This window comes from Schistocerca nitens, chromosome 6, assembly GCF_023898315.1.
Source record: "Schistocerca nitens isolate TAMUIC-IGC-003100 chromosome 6, iqSchNite1.1, whole genome shotgun sequence".
NCBI lineage: Eukaryota > Metazoa > Arthropoda > Insecta > Orthoptera > Acrididae > Schistocerca > Schistocerca nitens.
The window spans coordinates 473,562,915-473,583,222 of NC_064619.1; positions in this window are offsets into that span (position 1 = coordinate 473,562,915).

Consider the following 20,308-nt stretch of genomic DNA (forward strand, 5'->3'; position numbering starts at 1 on the left):
TTGACACATTCCTGGGGTCAGATACATCACATGATCACACTGACAGAACCACAGGCACATAGACACAGGCAACAGAGCATGCACAATGTCGGCACTAGTACAGTGTACATCCACCTTTCACAGCAATGCAGGCTGCTATTCTCCCATGGAGACGATCGTAGAGATGCTGAATGTAGTCCTGTGGAACGGCTTGCCATGCTATTTCCACCTGGCGCCTCAGTTGGACCAGCGTTCGAGCTGGACGTGCAGACCGCGTGAGACGACGCTTCATCCAGTCCCAAACATGCTCAATGGGGGACAGATCCGGAGATCTTGCTGGTCAGGGTAGTTGACTTACACCTTCTAGAGCACGTTGGGTGGCACGGGATACATGCGGACGTGCATTGTCCTGTTGGAACAGCAAGTTCCCTTGACGGTCTAGGAATGGTAGAACGATGGGTTCGATGACGGTTTGGATGTACCGTGCACTATTCAGTGTCCCCTCGACGATCACCAGTGGTGTACGGCCAGTGTAGGAGATCGCTCCCCACACCATGATGCCGGGTGTTGGCCCTGTGTGCCTCGGTCGTATGCAGTCCTGATTGTGGCGCTCACCTGCACGGCGCCAAACACGCATACGACCATCATTGGCACCAAGGCAGAAGCGACTCTCATCGCTGAAGACGACACGTCTCCATTCGACCCTCCATTCACGCCTGTCGCGACACCACTGGAGGCGGGCTGCACGATGTTGGGGCGCGAGCGGAAGACGGCCTAACGGTGTGCGGGACCGTAGCCCAGCTTCATGGAGACGGTTGCGAATGGTCCTCGCCGATACCCCAGGAGCAACAGTGTCCCTAATTTGCTGGGAAGTGGCGGTGCGGTCCCCTACGGCACTGCGTAGGATCCTACGGTCTTGGCGTGCATCCGTGCGTCGCTGCGGTCCGGTCCCAGGTCGACGGGCACGTGCACCTTCCGCCGACCACTGGCGACAACATCGATGTACTGTGGAGACCTCACGCCTCACGTGTTGAGCAATTCGGCGGTACGTCCATCCGGCCTCCCGCATGCCCACTATACGCCCTCGCTCAAAGTCCGTCAACTGCACATACGGTTCACGTCCACGCTGTCGCGGCATGCTACCAGTGTTAAAGACTGCGATGGAGCTCCGTATGCCACGGCAAACTGGCTGACACTGACGGCGGCGGTGCACAAATGCTGCGCAGCTAGCGCCATTCGACGGCCAACACCGCGGTTCCTGGTGTGTCCGCTGTGCCGTGTGTGTGATCATTGCTTGTACAGCCCTCTCGCAGTGTCCGGAGCAAGTATGGTGGGTCTGACACACCGGTGTCAATGTGTTCTTTTTTCCATTTCCAGGAGTGTATATGAAAAATCTGCAGGCATCACAATAAACGAACTTCTTCAGGCTGTACCTTCGAGGGCAAATAGGTAAAAACCAATACCTATTATCGACTCACCATCCCAACGTACAAACCGAGACAGATGTGAGTGCGAGGAACTGTCTTAATTGAGATATTTTTTGTCAAGACTGACAAAAAAAATTCTTTTTTTAAACCATATTTCGAATTTTTAATATTGCTTAATGACGTATATGTATAAGCGTAAATTTAAGCGGAATGTAAATCATTTATTTTTCGCCTGTGAAGTGTCTGCCACGAACCACCAACGAAACTACGTCGCAATTAAACTTATTTTCTTAATGTGGCCATTGTATAGCATGCATGCCTATATCGCTTTCTTCGGTGAATCTTGCCTGAAATTTGAAACTTAATTCTGAAAATTATATCACTATAGGTTTTTGAATATTTTGGACGCCATCGTTTCAGCTACACAATTTTATCACTAAGACGCATCAATTCTTATTTACTTCAGCTATGCGTGCTGTTACGAAACACGTTTGTTGCTGGAGATGTGCGACAAACACGTTTTTTAAAGCATTCATTTCATAGTCAAATATCTGCCCGAATACGCTCTCAATAAACCGAGATGGAATAAAATTACGAAATCGTCCAAGTTGCACACAAGTTTGTATTTGGTGAAATGGTCACCAGTTTCTGACCTTTGTACTCCATTATCAGACAATCAAAAAAATGGTTCAAATGGTTATGAGCACTATGAGACTGAACTTCTGAGGTCATCAGTCCCCTAGAACTTAGAACTACTTAAACCTAACTAACCTAAGTACATCACACACATCCATGCCAGAGGCAGGATTCGAACCTGCGCCCGTAGTGGTCGCGCGGTTCCAGACTGTAGCGCCTAGAACCGCTCGGCCATCCCGGCCGGCATCAGACAATCCAGGTAAGTTCGGCAATAACATCATAACATGTTTACGCTGCCCACATGCTCCTGTAAGTGGAGGAATTCAAGATACTAGTTGTACCCAGTGCTACAAACGTACGATGATAGTCACCATTAAAATACAAACGAATTTCCGTGCATAGTGTGCTAGAAGTAAGTAATGTGAAATCATTATTATTGCATATTTTATCATAGAGAGTACAGCCTGCATTTTTCTCCATTCAGTCACATATTTCAATCAAATGACAGTTTCTGCAAAAATAAGATTTTTGTGTATTTGTCTTCAGTAAATAAACGTCCTAAAGTTCAGATAACTGTGATAGACGCCTCTTGCCTGTGTGTCAGTATCACTCCGTCTACTGAACACTATAGACTAATATCCAAGCCCGCATCTCGTGGTCGTGCGGTAGCGTTCTCGCTTCCCACGCCCGGGTTCCAGGGTTCGATTCCCGGCGGGGTCAGGGATTTTCTCTGCCTCGTGATGGCTGGGTGTTGTGTGCTGTCCTTAGGTTAGTTAGGTTTAAGTAGTTCTAAGTTCTAGGGGACTTATGACCACAGCAGTTGAGTCCCATAGTGCTCAGAGCCATTTGAACCATTTGAACTAATATCCAAAAACTTGTAGGGCTACCTAAAACTACCGTAGAAACATAGGACACCGTTCCAAAGTCACACTGTATGAGTAATAGTTTCGGCGCCTTGGTCGCGTGATCAGTGTCCGTTGGGGGCATAGAAATGTTGTGGTTTCTGATAATCGGTTCGAGTAACAAATACATTTAGTTATTACCATATGTAGGTATTAAAACTGTGTGCTACACTGAGAGAGTGCGTCGCCCTGTGGATTACATAAGCCAGGGATGCTCGACATTGAAAAATTCGGTTGATTGTTTCAGCTTTCAGTATCTATATATATTTATTTTATTGCTTCTTCATGCATACTATCTCTATTAATAAGTCGTGTTTGGATACTTTTCCCTTGGAGTTGTTACGAAAATTCTTCTCAGCTTAGTAATTGAAATAATAATAGTATCACCATGGGAATAATAACTCTGACAGGAAAAAATCGCAATACCAAAAAATATATAATGTAGAGTAATGTAATTTCAGAATTACTTTTGGCTAGTAAGTGATTAAGGACACTGCAAGATAACAGGTTAATGCAAGCGCGAGATAAGCCAATGCAAAAGGGAAGTCCAACCACCAGAATGATGAACGCAAGCATGTAAATGTGTATGCATTATATTCTACAGGTGGCGTATCTCAGTCTGTAGGATGGAGTTCCATGCCTGTGGCACTTTCTCTGTCAATACAGGGGTGGTTAATGTTGTTTGTGGATGAAGCTCGAGTTGCCATCCGATGATGGCACATTTGCGATCTATTGGAGACAGATCTGTTGATCAAGCAGTCCAAGGCAACGTGTCGACACTCGGTGGAGTACCTTTCGTTACAACAGCGCTATGTGAGCGAGCATTACTCTGTTGGAAAACACGCCCTGTAATGCCATTGATGAATGGGAGCACAACAGGTCGAATCACCAGAATGACGTAGAAATATGCAGTGAAGGTTCGTGGGATAACAACGAGAGTGATTTTGCTGTCATGCGAAATCGCACCCTAGACCGTCTAGCATGGTAACAGGTAGGTTACAGACCCCCAACTGGCGTTCTTCAAACGAAGTCGAAACCATCACGGGCACCATGGCAGAACCACTCAGAATTTCAATGAGCAGTCGCTTGAAACCACTGAGGTCGGAAATGGTGTTGGTCTGCGGTCAGTGGAAACCACGCTACATGGCAATTTCTCGGAGCTGTCGTTGCAGTAACCAATCTGTAAGAACTATTTCTGTTCCCGTAGCGCCAACTGCTGCTCAGTTTGCTGCAGCAGATGCAATGCAATGCGCCAGAGCTATACGCCGATCACGATAATCTTACGTCTTCATAGGGCCATGTGGCCGTCCAGAGTCCGGTCTTCTTGTGACCGTGCATTCTCGTAACCACCGTCGCCAGCAGTCATGTACAGTGGCCACATTCCTACCAGGTCTTTCTACAATATCGCAGAAGGAACACCCATATTTTCGTAGTCCTGTTAAAAGGACCGGTTGAAAGTGAGTGAGGTGTTGATGACGGCGAGTTTTTTGCTTTAATGGAATTCTTGACTAACATCAACTCACCAAGTACAATCCCAAAGGTAACCAACGCCCACGACCGTTACAGCGTGTATGTAACGCAAACGTGGTCTGCTTCCTCATAGTGGCGCTACTACCGCCACTCTTATGCGACTGGCGCGTAGTTTGATTAGACATCATCTTTCAGATGTAGAAACAGGACTACCAACTTGAGTTTCTATCTTGCAACCATCTTTGTGTTGCGATAAACAGGATGACAGTTAATGAACTATATTTAAAAAACCTAAATTAGTAGCAAACTAGAGCTTGTACACACTTTTTTCAACATGTAAACGTCACTACAGATATTCGAATTTAGGTTATGACACCTTCGACATGACAGCCTTCATTGGCAATGACGTGGCGCAGACGAATAGCGAAATTCTGGATGAACTGCTAGAGTGTCGGAATATCGATGCTGTCGATAACCTTCTGTTTTCAGCTCTGCAATGATTTTGGGGTTATTGCAGTACGCCTTGTCTTTAATATACCTACACAAAAAAACAGTCGCATACCTTCATTTCCGGAGAATATGGCGGCCAATCGAGGTCCATGCCAGTGACCCGTGGGTACCCCAGAGTCAGAATGCGGTCCTCAAAGTACTCGTGCAGGACATCAAACACGCCCCTGCTTCGATGAGGTCGAGCTCCGTCTTGCATGAACCCCATCTTGTTGAAATCAGGGCACTTTGGATGATGGGGATGAAATTATCTTTCAAAACTTTCACGCACCGTTCGGTAGTTACCGTGCCATCATAGATACCGCACCGACCATTCCACACAGCCACTCGTCGAGGGTGAAGAAACTTCTCGATCGCGAAATGCGGATTCTCAGTCCCCCAAATCCGCCAATTTTGATTATTGATCAACCAATCCGAAAGAAAGTGGGCTTCGTCGCTAAACTACACCATGCATGCGAATACTGATTCCCATCGTGCCCCACGGCCAACCGTGTAGATTCAACGTCCTAAAGCAAACCGTTCAGAAGTTATGACGATTTTATGTTATATAGTTTAATAATTGTCTCCCTGTATATGCTGGCGGAAAAGAATTAATACACCTGGAAAGACGACGTCAATTCTGATCCAGTTACAGCATATACCATCTGGGGAATAAGAGATAGACCGATAATCGTTCAACGTCTTCCGCCAACAGGTATTATAGTTGAGTAGCTACTACAGCGCCTCCTGTGTCTACCCTGTAATAGGGAATGCTCACAGCCAAAGTGCTCAATTGGTGGTCACTTGTGAAGTAATTAGGCTCCCGTTCCATGGAGACGCACTCGAGCTTCCTACAGCGAAATGGTCGAGTTTGGAAGAGGTCAAATTGCGGTCTTCAGAGTGGTGGAACGATTATTTCACAAAATTGCCACACAAGTTGGACGTGCTGTGTCGATTGTGTAACGATGCTGGTGTCAATGATCATGTCAACATTGTGAGAAACCCGTACTTTTGTGTGTGTTATGGTAAATACGAATCTGGAAATGTGAACTTGCAGCCTAAATGTGCTACTGAGCTCAAAGCCACAACACTTACATGAAACTGAAAAGAATCCTATGTGTGTGAAAACCGATCTTATTCATAAGCTAATAAATAAGCGAACGAATAATTTCACGCTCAGTAGACTTGGTCAATGCGAACTGTTAAAAAAAATCAACTGCATAAGAAAAACTGTAATGTCGACCTGTATAAGACACGAAAATTAGTCTACTTCGCTTATTTTCATTCACTTATGTCGTATGGTATTATATTTTGGGGTAACTCTTCCCATTCTAAAAGGATATTTTTGGCTCAGAAACGGGCGGTTAGGGCAATAAGTGGTGTCAGTTCACGAACCTCTTGTCGACCCCTGTTCACGAGTCTGGGTGTTTTGACATTGGCCTCTCAATATATATATTCCTTACTGTCATTTCTCGTTAACTATATTAGCTTTTTCCCAAGAATATGCAGCTTTCACTCGGTTAATACTCGGTAGAAACCAAACCGGCAATTGGATCGGACTTCCTTAACTCTTGTGCAAAAAGACGTGCAGTATACTGCTGCATAAATTTTCAGTAAGCTACCACTCGAATTCAAAAATCTTAGCAGTAATCAACGCGCTTTCAAATCGAAACTGAATAATTTCCTCATGGGTCACTCCTTATATTCTGTCGAGAAGTTCCTTAAACAATTAAGCTGATTCTTATTGTATTGTTGATTGCTCTTACTTAAACTTATGGACTGATTTTTTTCAGGTTCAGAAATATTTATTTTTAACAATATATGTTAATACTTTTATGTTGTAATTTCATGTACTGACAAGTTCCATGACCTTGGAGATTTGCTCCTTAATTTGGTCCCACAGAACTTGACGTGAAAATAATAAATAATAGCAAAATTTAACCTATAACACACGAAACTTCTGCACTGACATAAGGCCCTTGTAAAATATAGACTCTGACAGAACCTACATTTCAGAAAGGAAGCAAAACAATCACATACACTACTGGCCATTAAAAATGCAACACCACGAAGAAGATGTGCTACAGACGCGAAATTTAACCGACAGAAAGAAGATGCTGTTATATGCAAATGATTAGCTTTTCAAAGCATTCATACAAGGTTGGCGTCGGTGGCGACACCTACAACGTGCTGACATGAGGAAAGTTTCCAACCGATTTCTCATACACAAACAGCAGTTCCCCGGCGTTGCCTGGTGATACGTTGTTGTGATGCCTCGTGTAAGGAGGAGAAATACGTACCATCACGTTTCCGACTTTGATGAAGGTCACATTGTAGCCTAACGCGATTGCGGTTTATCGTATCGCGACATTGCTGCTCGCGTTGGTCGAAATCCAATGACTGTTAGCAGAATATGGAATCGGTGGGTAGAGGAGGGTAATACGGAAAGCCGTGCTGGATCCCAACGGCCTCGTATCACTAGCAGTCGAGATGACAGGCATCTTATCCGCATGGCTGTAACGGATAGTGCAGCCACGTCTCGATCCCTTAGTCAACAGATGGGGACGTTTGCAAGACAAAAACCATCTGCATGTACAGTTCGACGACGTTTGCAGCAGCATGGACTATCAGCTCGGAGACCATGGCTGCGGTTACCCTTGACGCTGCATCACAGACACGAGCGCCTGCGATGGTGTACTCAACGACGAACCTGGGTTCTGTTTACAGCATCATGATGGTCGCATCCGTGTTTGGCGACATCGCGGTGAACGCACATTGGAAGCGTGTATTCGTCATCGCCATACCGGCGTATCACCTGGCGTGATGGTATGGGGTTCCATTGGTTACACGTCTCGGTCACCTCTTCTTTGCCTTGATGGCACTTTGAACAGTGGACGTTACATTTCAGATGTGTTACGACCCGTGGCTCTACCCTTCATTCGATCCCTGCGAAACCCTACATTTCAGCAGGATAATGCACGACCGCATGTTGCAGGTCCTGTACGGGCCTTTCTGGATACAGAAAATGTTCGACTGCTGCCCTGGCCAGCACATTCTCCAGATCTCTCACCAAAAGAAAACGTCTGGTCAATGGTGTCAGAGCAACTGGCTCGCCACAATACGCCAGTCACTACTTTTGATGAACTGTGGTATCGCGTTGAAGCTGCATGGTCACCTGTACCTGTACACGTCATCCAAGCTCTGTTTGACACAATGCCCAGGCGTATCAAGGCCGTTATTAGGGTCAGAGGTGGTTGTTCTGGGTACTGATTTCTCAGGATCTGTGCATCCAAATTGCGTGAAAATGTAGTCACATTTCAGTTCTAGTATAATATATTTGTCCAATGAATACCCGTTTATCATCTGCATTTCTCTTTGGTGTAGCAAGTTTAATGACCAGTAGTGTATTATGAATCTCACCTACAAAATGAAGTACTGGCAGAAACAGCAATACAGCAAGACTCTGCATCAGCTAAAAACGACTGCTAAAATTTAACTACAGCTGGTCCAGGGAGATTGGGTTCATACTCTTGACACAGAATGCCGATGAAACACGTGACTCAAGCTTTAAGTCCTGAAATTACAGTTAGCAAGGAAATTATAAACAAAGACAATTATAGGCTGTCATATGAAAATTCATTTAATCTAATAACTTCCTCGGTACAGTAAATTAATTCAGAAGATCTATCAGTAGAATAATAATCAAAAAACCCGTTTGTGACAAGGGTTATCTGGAACAACAATACAAGTCTACAAAAATGAAAATAGGATAAACTCTTTACCTCATCAAATAAAACCATGTTCTTCATTTCCAACCCTTGTCATGTCCATATGCCATCCAACCAAAGTTCTAAGTCATCATTCCTACGACTCCACAGTGCTGCCATCACAGATACTATTGCCAAACAGCCGTTTCTCTGACGACAGTTCTTCAAATACATCATTTTCCTTTACAAATATTAACACCATCAAGAAATAGCCATCGTACAACACTCTCACAGACGTAGACGCCGGCCAGCATCGTCGTATTGCAAGGGCAGTACTGGCAGACAGTACGGCCACCACAGAACAGATAACAGAGTTTGTGAGCCCAGAAGTGTTAATACGAACTGTTGAGAAATGGTTGTTAGCAGTGAGACTGAGGGTACCAACACTTCTTTGCACGTCTTGCACTACGCCACAGGATTAATGTGCGCGGTTCGACTGGTGACATCAGAATATCACTTGGAAGATGGAATGATACGCCATGGTCATCAGCGGTGAAAGCAGATATTACCTACTCACCAAAAAGATTTGAACACCAAGCCACTGAGAGAATACGGCGGTTGCAGACTTTTCATTAAAATTAAGTACGTGGACAGTCTCGTAAACGGCACAATCTTTTCAGATGTAAGTCTGTTATTTGTTTCTCTGTGGATGGATCGCATGGCATAAGTAGGCCTCCACCACACCGTAACCGACTGCAACAGCAGTCTGTCTCTGTCTCTAGAAAAACATCATGCGGCATTTCTGTAAACGATATTTTGCTCTAATACTCTTACTGATATATTTATTTATTGGTATCGACGAAGCAATCTACTCTCATCTTAATACCCTTGATTACGGCAGCCTAAGAACCTTTACATTTAGTTTATTAAAGCATATTCTGACCAATCAGGCACAACAGGGGTGACTTTCGATAATACCAAACACATTCAGTAAGTGGCATCTCTATGGATGTGACTACAGGAAATAAAGGTATCCTTGTGACGCGTAAGTCTGATTAGTTGTGTAGGGGTGAATTCCATGTTGGCTAACAGCAAATCTGATAACATTTCTCGGGTGTTCAGTGGTTCATTATTAACGTGCAAAAGGAGAAATTTGGGATTTTCTTTTACAAAGCAAGAAAGGCCCCACACAAAATTAAGGAGTGGCAGGTGATGAACATCAACAGGTTGTGAGAGATGAGTAGACTGACGTACGAGTGCCACAGAAGCATTAACGGAAACACCACTAACAGATTAGGTCTTAATCGGTGTGAGGAGCGTTTTATGGTCTGCGATCAGTATGTGGACAGTCCCTCCTGCTGTCATTGCCACTAGATGAATCCTGGCGATGCTGGTGCTTCTTTATTCGATCATCTTGTCATTTGACCTCGCGAGGCTAAGTACATCCCGTTCCAGCCTCTCTCTCTCGGAAGTAAGTCGGAAGAGATATCACCTGTGACCTTATGTACAGAAGGCAGCGACGCGTACTATTTTGCAAAGGAGGCGGCGGCCATAGAAGAATTGGCCAGCTAAAATTTATGCACGTGTCGCATCTCTCGTATTTTAGATTTCACAATCTGATGGGCATGCAAGGATGATACAATAATACACTCCTGGAAATTGAAATAAGAACACCTTGAATTCATTGTCCCAGGAAGGGGAAACTTTATTGACACATTCCTGGGGTCAGATACATCACATGATCACACTGACAGAACCACAGGCACATAGACACAGGCAACAGAGCATGCACAATGTCGGCACTAGTACAGTGTATATCCACCTTTCGCAGCAATGCAGGCTGCTATTCTCCCATGGTGACGATCGTAGAGATGCTGGATGTAGTCCTGTGGAACGGCTTGCCATGCCATTTCCACCTGGCGCCTCAGTTGGACCAGCGTTCGTGCTGGACGTGCAGACCGCGTGAGACGACGCTTCATCCAGTCCCAAACCTGCTCAATGGGGGACAGATCCGGAGATCTTGCTGGCCAGGGTAGTTGACTTACACCTTCTAGAGCACGTTGGGTGGCACGGGATACATGCGGACGTGCATTGTCCTGTTGGAACAGCAAGTTCCCTTGCCGGTCTAGGAATGGTAGTACGATGGGTTCGATGACGGTTTGTATGTACCGTGCACTATTGAGTGTCCCCTCGACGATCACCAGTGGTGTACGGCCAGTGTAGGAGATCGCTCCCCACACCATGATGCCGGGTGTTGGCCCTGTGTGCCTCGGTCGTATGCAGTCCTGATTGTGGCGCACACCTGCACGGCGCCAAACACGCATACGACCATCATTGGCACCAAGGCAGAAGCGACTCTCATCGCTGAAGACGACACGTCTCCATTCGTCCCTCCATTCACGCCTGTCGCGACAACACTGGAGGCGGGCTGCACGATGTTGGGGCGTGAGCGGAAGACGGCCTAACGGTGTGCGGGACCGTAGCCCAGCTTCATGGAGACGGTTGCGAATGGTCCTCGCCGATACCCCAGGAGCAACAGTGTCCCTAATTTGCTGGGAAGCGGCGGTGCGGTCCCCTACGGCACTGCGTAGGATCCTACGGTCTTGGCGTGCATCCGTGCGTCGCTGCGGTCCGGTCCCAGGTCGACGGGCACGTGCACCTTCCGCCGACCACTGGCGACAACATCGATGTACTGTGGAGAACTCACGCCCCACAAGTTGAGCAATTCGGCGGTACGTCCACCCGGCCTCCCGCATGCCCACTATACGCCCTCGCTCAAAGTCCGTCAACTGCACATACGGTTCACGTCCACGCTGTCGCGGCATGCTACCAGTGTTAAAGACTGCGATGGAGCTCCGTATGCCACGGCAAACTGGCTGACACTGACGGCGGCGGTGCACAAATGCTGCGCAGCTAGCGCCATTCGACGGCCAACACCGCGGTTCCTGGTGTGTCCGCTGTGCCGTGCGTGTGATCATTGCTTGTACAGCCCTCTCGCAGTGTCCGGAGCAAGTATGGTGGGTCTGACACACCGGTGTCAATGTGTTCTTTTTTCCATTTCCAGGAGTGTATGATGGAAACTGGATCAGTGAAGCCACACTAATTTCTATCAATCTGTCTCTATCTGACAGCTTTCTCCATTTGGTAGTTTGATGAAACGTTACTCCTTCTAAGTTCTCACAAGATGATGATTAATTGTTCCCAAATGCCTTCTAAATTATAGCAACTGCCACCTCCATGTGACTTGCTGAAACGAATCCCTGAAGATTTGATACTTACGTAGTACAGATTTTTAATTTAATTTCTGCAACGACTGTAACTCTTTGCTAAATGAATGAAAATACTAAAATAGTCAATTTCAACACCTTTTGGTGATGAACCCGGAACAGTACCATTTCCTCCCTCTCTTTTTTGTCTGGTGACCTTACAGTCAACTTCAAGGTGAGTCGCTGGTGGTATTTAAGCCACTAGATACAATACTGTAGAAAAAATGCACGTGCGTCAGAGATATCACAGTTGGCAACATGAGCGTGAATCACACATAAAACTTGAAACGTCTAAGAATGAACGAAGAATTCACAGATTCAGCAAATTCGCAGTCCTTATGAATGATACGATTGATTATTAAAATGAATGACGTGTGTTGTGTTCCCAAGCCGTAAAAGAAAAATAATGCCTCTGACAGCACAGACGTGAAACAAGTGGTTTCCATGATTTGTCGTCTTGGTTGACCATGTTGTCTGGTATTTGTATTTCCACATCTTCCTTCACGACAAATTTTAGCAGGATGAGGCTATCGGCAGTAACTTGAGTTCCTCGTGGATCATGAAATGGCCAATGGAAATGCAATAGATCGGTTTGGCTGTAGAAAACAGGTTCGTCCCTGACGTTCGATGTTGTCCTTGGACAGTGCATATTGTTTGTCCCGTGTACATTATACCACAGGGGCAAGGAATTTCATATACCTCTGCCTTTCGTAAATCCAGGTCACCGTTCAGAAATCCCACAAGATCAGCCGTGTTGGGTGATGGAAAGACGGGCACAACCACTTATACTTATTCATTATTCTGGCAATTTTGATGATATGTTACCCATACACGGCAGAAAGGCCGTAGCCTTAACATCTCTTTCTCCTTACACTTTCTTTGTTTGGTTCGGTGGTTTTGGTTGCAGAATTCTCTTAATTTGATGTTTTTTTTTATATCCATTTTAACTGATAACCACCGCGCGGGATTAGCCGAGCGGTCTAGGGCGCTGCAGTCATGGACTGTGTGGCTGGTCCCGGCGGAGGTTCGAGTCCTGCCTCGGGCATGGGTGTGTGTGTTTGTCCTTAAGATAATTTAGGTTAAATAGTGTGTTAGCTTAGGGACTGATGGCCTTAGCAGTTAAGTCCCATAAGATTTCACACACACTTGAACATTTAGCACTGATTACCTCTTCAATGTATACTACTTCAGTCTGTCCCATATACAGAAGTTTTTAGTACGCTCGTGTTTTTCGATATTAGGGTGTCAGCTAGACATCTGAAAGTATAAATCGGTATGGTACACTCAATGCACCAAAACACAATAAAATAGCGCGTCACCATTAATTACTGCAAGGATATTTACTTAATATGCCGAAAAACTAGAAAATCATTTGATAACAGAACAGATGATGATCTTAGTAACAATGATTATTTTCCAGACGCATAGCATCTCTAATAAAATATTCGTCCACGTTGGAAGACATCCTTTTGTTGGACGTATTCCAGTCTCCGTCTTCTCCTAACAGTTTTTACCCTCCACAATTTCCTCCAGTACCATGGACGTTAGTACCTATTGCCTATGTCCTATCATCCTGTCCGTTTTTCTTATCATGGTTTTTCATGAGCTTCTTTCTTCGACGATTCTAAAGAAATCGTCTTAAGCCTTACTCTATCAGTCCACCTCACAATCTACAATCTTCTGTAGCACACCCAGAGACGAGGTCTGGACGCCAACACAGCACAGACGCCCCCCGGTATCGTCGTATTGTAAGAGAAACAGTAACAGATGGTATTCATATCCGGTCTCCAGCCGGAACATAGCGTCATCTTGACAAAATATTTCGGCAGCATCTTCAGGTGAGTAAGCCGTCGCACTGACTTACTGGAACTGAAATCAAACTTCACCGGCCGCTCCTGTAAACACCGCCTGTAGGTCCACCGCGTATGCGCGAACGTAGCGGCCCTCTAGCACAAAGCACAAGAGCGCACTGGTGGTGAAAACTTGCGGAAGCGATAAATCGTTATCAAACGCTGTTGACGCCTTTTGATGACCGAAAGAAAGACCGGCGCTTTTTAATGTCAAACAAAACAATGTACGAACTCTTACTTCAAGGATACCGCTTATCTCTATAATTTTACCAGATAGTAGGATTTTAATAGCTTCTTTCACTACACAGTCTCAATAACGCCGCACGGGGAGAACCAGTTGTGTCTCATCATACAATATTTTATCTCCTTCAGTAAGACAATATTCCGCAACTGCAGATTTTTCTGGCTACAACAAACGCGTGTGGCGATGGTGCTCCACGCATTGTTTCTGGACCTTACGAATCGTCTGTCCAATATAGGCTCTCCAGCTATGCCAGGGAATTTAGTAGAGACCGGACTGCTTGAAACCCAAATCATCCTTCACTGAACCAAGCAGCGCTCTAATCTTTGCTGACAGACGGAATACACTTTTAATATCAAATCTCTTTAGAGTTATTCCTATTTTTGGAGTTATGCTTCTCGCGAAAGGTAGGAGCGCCACCTATTTGCCTGTATCTTCTGTTGGTCCCCGCAAAGGTGAATACTCTAGAGAATAATGGATCTGACTGTCAGTACAGCCAGTTCTTGTGTCAAATTATCTGCATCTGGGATGGCATAAGCTCTTTTTACCAGTAGAGGTAAAGGTGGATAAATGGGCCCCCACTCTGTTTCTTTTATATAACACCTTTTATTTTTAGTATAATCACTTGAAATTAACATAAAACATTTCTCTAGTATGTCCTTCAATAGTTACGACATGTTTTGGTCCAACTTTTTAATATTTAAAACTAAATTTTATTTTTTTCTTGATACTCTGCATTTTGTTGCGTCAAGAATTTGTGCTGGTAATATGGGCCCCAAGGTAGTTTGAAATAAAAAGAAACAAAAATTTGATAAATATAATTTTATTTTTCTGTATAATGAAAGAAAGATTCACTCTGAACATTGTTAATTAGTCTACTGGTGGGATGATTTTCACAGCCTACGCCTAGCCTATTTACAATAGTCACACACATAAGCATCTTTTTCGCATCCAGCGCATTCGTTTTGAGCCCACATCTCACAGGCTATACACTGGACCCAAAGTTCACCTTCTGTGTCCTTTGAAAAAATCCCTTCACAAAATAGACATACAGCGTCGTCAACATCAGGGACAGAAACACCAACTTTTTATTTCTTGTGCAAATCTGGTAGGCCATGCGCCTGACGTCATTTCCGGTAAGGCCGTAGAGTTTGGATTCCATAATGAGAAGACATTTAACCAGTTCGTCCTCAAGTCCCTGTGGTAAAACCGGTGGAAAGCCTTTGGAGCGTAGAACGAGGGACAGAGTACACTTTAACCGCTTTTTTCAACCCCATTTTTTTCTCTTTAACAGCTACAATAGCATTTGCCATATTTGCTTTGTCCCACGATTACCGTTTCGATTTTCTTGGGGGTACAAGATGTGTTCGAGGCATCTGAAACATAAAGAGGAGCAATATCTGATGATTTTACGGGGCCCATAATACCAGCAGCAAAAGGGGCCCAAATATCCACCCTCGCCATCTTGGGAAAAACGATCTTGCCTACGGTTAGTCTGGTTCGCAACCGACGTTAATTAACGTAAAACGGTATCCCAACAGCAAGCCACGTACGTACCTTACCTTAGTTCTACTAATAACATGTTAGAAATTTGAGTTTTATTCAAGTAAACACTAACCTTTCGAACTTTTGATGACAGCGAAAAAATTCACAGCGCAACTACTCACAAACCAAGACAGCTACTACGTCTGCGCACTGTACAGTGAAGTTTGGCAACTAGTTTTAGTAGTTCATGTGCTCTCCGCTAGAATTCATGGCCTGTACCTCCAAATATGTAGGGGGCCCATAATACCAGCAGGAGCCCATTTATCCAACTTTGCCTCTACGCGTAGGACCTCTTTACGTTGGTACGATGGATGACAACTTGATGCATGAAGATAAAGGCCCCTAGGCGTGGGCTTACGATAAACAGTGTATCTTAATGTTTCATCATCCCTCCTGTAGTCCAAGGCATCTAAAATGGGGAGTTTACTATCCTTTTCAACTTCTGACGTGAGAATAATATTGGTATACAGAGAATTAAAATGATCTAGGAAACGATCCAGAGCAACCCTCCCCTGTGACCATACCACAAACGTATCGTCAACATATCTCCAATAACAAGTTGGTTTCAAGAACTCCGACTTCATTATCGTGTCCTCAGAATTATATATAACAAACAGGCGACTATGGCGGGTAATGGACACACCATAGCGGCTCAGCCAGTTTGTTCAATGTATTTGTCATTAAATGAAAAATACGTCGACATGGGGATTGACAATATCCCCCAAGTCGGAAAATGCGAACATCTTATTTCCATATTGTCAACTGGTAGAATTACCGAACACTGGTCTGGTCTTCTCTGATGGACCGGATCGCGGCTCTTTCAAGCGAGGAGATTATCATCACTTTACGGGATGGCACCCGACACAACGTATGCGAGACGTCTTGCCTAATTTCATCAGCTAAATCCTCGGTAAACCTGGACACCGGTTGCTCAACCACGGTGATGCATTCAGTAATGGGAACATTTATGGGCGCAGGTGCAAAATTTAACCTCTTTTCCAATACTGCCAGCACAGCATCGTCCAGTTGTTTGGATGTGAGATTAATCACGGCATGTCGACGCGAGTCATCGTCCGTTATTGTAAACTGAGAGGAAAGCCATTGAAAGTTCGAAGAGAGCCTAGTGACGGCGTTTGCATGGACCCAGTCTGATACTACCCAAGACGAGCTGTCAGAATATTCCCAGGAAGGAGCAGACAGCTGCGCTGATAACTTCAGACTCAAGTAAAAGAAATCCTTGCGTATTAAATCAAATTGTCAGCGAGTAAATCGAATTTGATCCCTTACTAAGGCAAAACCAGCACGCTTCATAACGTTGTTCTCCATTATTGCCCCAATGTAATAAATATTCTAGCAAATATAGGTATCACATCTTCATTCCGGAATCTCAGCAGAAAAGCGAGGACGCTCACAAACTTCCCCTTCTTCTTACGAAGTTTATAAATCTTCCACAGAAAGTTCCTTCCCGTAGACTTAATGTTGCTCCGTAAGCATACCCGGCGTAGTGATTGATGATATTCGTACAAGGTCTCCAGCTGGAAAATAACGTCATCTTGACACAATACTTGGGATATCCACCTGGCCACCATGTCCAGGTGAGTAAGCCGTAGATGCCGGAACTGAAATCAAACCGCAGCGGCGGCTCTATACACCGCCTATAGGTCCACCGCATGTTCGCGAACGTAACTGCCCTCTAACGCAAACGACAACAGGGAACCGGTGGTGAATACTTGCAGAAACGATTAATCGATATCAAACACTTTGAAATCTAATTATGACCTAAACAAAGATCGTTGCTTTTTAATGTCAAACAAAACAGGATTCGAACTCTTACGTGAAGTTTGCCCCTTATGTCTGTTTCTAATATCATCAGGTAGCCGGATTTCAATTGCTTCTACCACTACACAGTCCCAATACAGGGGCAATCACTTGTGTATGATGTCATATCTCCTGAACTGTGTGTAGTACAATGACATTTCTCCAGATACCCTGAGCGGCATATGTGGATGTTGTCGGCGAAATTCGTTGCCAGTAGTGTTAGTGGCAAAGAAGTACTAAATTAAAACGTCATGTCTGATGAGGCATTGTTTATCTTTCATCTAAGTATTCGACGTCGTATCTCCTGAACTATTTGTCGTAAAATGACGTATTTTTATAGATACAATCAGCGGGTTTATGTGGATACTGTCGGCGAAATGTGTTGCGAATAGTGTTAGTAACAACGAAGTAATAAAACTTGCATGATGCGGTAGCTTTCCAGGCATCGAAGTCTTGATGACGTCTTATCTAGTGAATTAAACATCGTATAATAACATATTGTTCTGGTATATTCAGTGGCGTATATGAATACTGTCTGCGAAAGGTTTCACGAATATACACTATGTGATAAAAAATATCCGGACACACCCAAAAACATACTTTTTCATATTACGTGCATTGTTCTGTCACCTACTGCCAGGTACGCTATATCAGCGAACTCAGTAGTCATTAGACATCGTGAGACAGCAGAGAATGGGGCGTTCCACGGAACTCACGGACTTCGAACGTTGCCAGTTTATTGGATGACACTTGTGTCATACATCTGTACACGAGATTTCCACACTCCTAAACATCCCTAGGTCCACTGTTACCGATCTGAAAGTGAAGTGGTAACGTGAAGGTACACGTACAGCACAAAAGCGTACAGGCCGACCTCGTCTATTGACTGACAGAGACGGCCGACAGTTGGAGACGGTTGTAATGTAATGTGTAATAGGGAGACATCTATCCAGACCATCACACAGGAATTGAAAACTACATCAGGATCCACTGCAAGTACTATACCAGTTAGGCGGGAGGTGAGAAAACTTGGATTTCAGGTTCGAGCGGCTGCTCATAAGCCACATCACGCCGGTAAATGGCAAACGACGCCTCGTTTGGTGCAAGGAGCGTAAACGTTGGACGACTGAACCTGAAGAAACGTTTGTGGAATGAGGAATCACAGTTCACAACGTAGTGATCCGAGGCAGGGTGTGGGTATGGCGGATTCCCGGCGAACGTTATCCTCCAGCGTATGTAGTGCCAACAGTAAAATTCGGAGGCGGTGGTGTTGTAATGTGGTCGTGTTTCTCACGGAGGGGGCTTGCACCCCTTGTTGTTTTACGTTTCACTCTCACAGCACAGGCAGGCCTAAATTGATGTTATGAGCACCTTCTTGCTTGCCACTGTTGAAGAGCAATTCGGGGATGGCGACTGCATCTTTCAACACGATCGAGCACCTGTTCATAGTGCACGACCTGTGGCGGAGTGGTTACACTACAATAACATCCTAGTAATGGACTGGCCCGCACAGAGTAGTGATCTGAATTCTATAGAACACCTCTAGGATGTTTTGGAACGCCGACTTCGTGCCAGCCCTCGCCGGCCGACATCGACACCTCTCCTCAGTGTAGAACTTCATGAAGAATGGGCTGCCATTCCCCAAGAAACTTTGCAGCACCTGAGTGAACGTATGCCTGGGAGAGTGAAAGCTGTCATCAAGGCTAAGGGTGGGTCAACACCATACTGAATTCCAGTATTACCGATGGAGTGCGCCGCGAACTTTTAAGTCATTTTCAGCCAGGTATCCGGATACTTTTGATGATAGTGTAGTTAGTATTAAAGAGGTGATAAATTAAAAGGTCATGCTTCATGTGGCAGTTTTATCCCCTAAAAGAGAATAGGTGGTAAACGATAAACTTGCTTCCTTTATAATTTTGTGAAGGTCGTCAGCGACAAAAAGGTTCGTAAAGCTTTTAAATTACGTGTCCAGTATGTTGCAATTCTCTGAGTGCTCTCACTCGCAGATACTGGATGACTAAAGTAAAAGGAGCCCCTCTTCGTGGGCTACACTGCTTTTTCACTGCCTGGTCCATCAAACTGATAGGTGGCTGGTTCTTGCACCAAATTATAAACGGTATATGTACCCTAAAATGTTTAGGATTTGATGTGGAACGTACTCACGTACATATGTATATACATATTTAAAATTTGTATTGGTGTAACTATGTTCTGGAATGGTATCAGAGCATGTTACCGCTCTGTCCCTACCGTGGTACTCGTATTTCATGTTTTTTTATTTCTTACATTTTATGTGCCTGGAAACAGTCTGAGAAAAAAAATGACTATTTGTTCGATAATCATCGTCAGTATTACTTTTCGTGGTTCCCATACACTTTAGAAATATTCCACAATAAGTCAGACGAGGCTTTGGTGAGCACTTTCCTTTGTAAATTGTTTACAATTTCATAGTTTCCAAGCAATGAACCGAAGTCTGTCACCTCCTTTACCCACACCTGAGTCTACATGATCATTCTATTACATTGTCCCACAAGATGTTGCACTCCCTTGTTGTCTTACTGCTTTGTATTGTAACTCACGAGAAAACTTTCTGCGTTGTGGACAGTGACAGTAGGATAGTCAAAGAACTGTCAATTTTTGCCCCACTGAATTCTTATGAGGATCTGACGGGATATTTGTGCCACTTTCAACTGCTTGGTATGGTTTTTAATTCTATGGGATCTACAGTCTGTCATGTTAACTGACAGGTACCTTTGACACAAATTCTGTACAGAATCCCATAGGAATTGCAGCGAAGGCTACTGCCGCTAGAAGTCGTTGAATCTGTACACCGAACAGAGTACGTGGCTAAAGAACCCCCAAGTGCCCTTCAGAATTTACTTGCAAAGTAATATTACTTCGGACATCTACGTTCTCCTTACGATCATTGCTTAGCCCATAGTAGGATCATGTAATTCAATTGAAGAAAAGAACCATCATTA